The sequence below is a fragment of the Echinops telfairi genome, unplaced genomic scaffold (genome assembly GCF_000313985.2).
Source record: "Echinops telfairi isolate 266 unplaced genomic scaffold, ASM31398v2 ScPeMD7_7469;HRSCAF=8507_1, whole genome shotgun sequence".
Classification (NCBI taxonomy): Eukaryota; Metazoa; Chordata; class Mammalia; order Afrosoricida; family Tenrecidae; genus Echinops; species Echinops telfairi.
In genome coordinates this window covers 91,003,739-91,005,230 of record NW_022111373.1, presented here as the reverse complement: position 1 = coordinate 91,005,230, position 1,492 = coordinate 91,003,739, and the positions used below count along the sequence as shown (strand labels likewise).

At 49.4% G+C, this 1,492-nt stretch overlaps 1 pseudogene; it reads left to right on the top strand.

Moving 5' to 3' along the window:
- Window positions 1–588: 588 nt before the first annotated feature.
- Window positions 589–916, top strand: LOC101642967 (annotated as a pseudogene).
- Window positions 917–1,492: the final 576 nt, after the last annotated feature.

Genomic DNA, 1,492 nt, shown 5'->3' with positions numbered 1-1,492 from the left:
CAGGACCAGGCCGTGGTGCATTGTCACTGATACAACTGCATCTAGCACCACCACCCATCTTTCTAAAAAAATTCATGGAAACACGTCACTATCTTTTCATTTCCATTTCCCCCCATGGACTTTCTGAAGCACACACACACACACACACACACACACACACACACACACCAAATGGGGTCAAACATAACAATTGTGAGGATGGCACAGGACTGGGCAGTGTTTTGTTCTGTTGTACAGAGGGTCAATCTGAGTCAACATGGGCTAGATGGGACCAAACAACCAGAAATTGTCCCGGGGGAAGCCTTCGGTGGACCCTCCACCCCCAACACCACTTTTCAGGGTCCACTGACTGAGTCCCTCCGCTATGGGCCATACCTCAGGGGTCAGCACTCTGGGAACGGCCTTGTTCAGAGCCGAGCCCCTTCCTAGGAGAAGGTAGCTTCCAATGACTTGTGAAGTCAGGGATAAAGACCTGGCTTCTCTGGTCGCTTTCTGGCAGAGGCATAGGGCAGGTGGCTGTGGCCCCCAGGCTGGGATGAACCACGCATGTTCCCAGTGGAGGCAGGGCAGCCAAGCCGAGCCGTGGCCAGTACAGTAGGACTGACCACCGCGGCTGCAGGATTTGTAGGCCGTTATGTTTTGCAAGCCATGGAGCATGTGGAATCTCACATAAACCAAGTTTTCCAGACCCTGCCACAATCTGCCTTTAGTTGAGGCTACTACCGGGGTGGATTTGAACCCCAAATGACAAAACAGGAGGCAGCATTAATTCTGGGTGTAAGTCCTACTGCCAATAAAGGCAAAATAAGAAATACAAATTATGTTCTTAAATCACCCAGATAATGGAGGATCTCAGTGCATAGCCACCAAAATCAATGACGCCAAAGCTTTACTAGAAGGGCACACAAAAAAATGAAGTAAATGTATGATGAATTTTGAAGTGTCTACTAGTTTATATGGGAACCTGACTTTTTATAATAAAATGCCTCAAAGCTTTGGTTCCTAACAAACAAACCAAAGACGGGGCTTCCCCCTGACCTTAGGACACTGGAAAAGGTCATGCCAACTCCAGAGCTCTCTGCAGGCCTGCTGAGGCCTCCGCGGAGAACTTCTGCCTCCGCCCAGTCTCCTTCCTTTCCCTCTACAGAGATTGGTCCTATGATCCCAAATGGAAATCTCTGTCCAGAGTCTGCTTCTGGGGAAACCCCCGCTAACATAGGGGGCCCTTTTCTCTCCCTCCCTGCCTTGTGTCTCTCTAGAGCAGTGGTTCTCAGCCTTCCTAATGCTGCGACCCTGTAACACAGTTCCCATGTTGTGGTGACCCCCCAACCATAACATTATTTTTATTACTACTTCATCACTGTCATTTTGCTACTGTTATGAATTGGGCAACCCTGAGAAAGGGTCGTTCAACCCCCAAAGGGGTCTCGACCCACAGGTTGAGAACTACTGCTCTATAACTTTTCCTACTTTCCCCTGTAGAGGAGAGTCC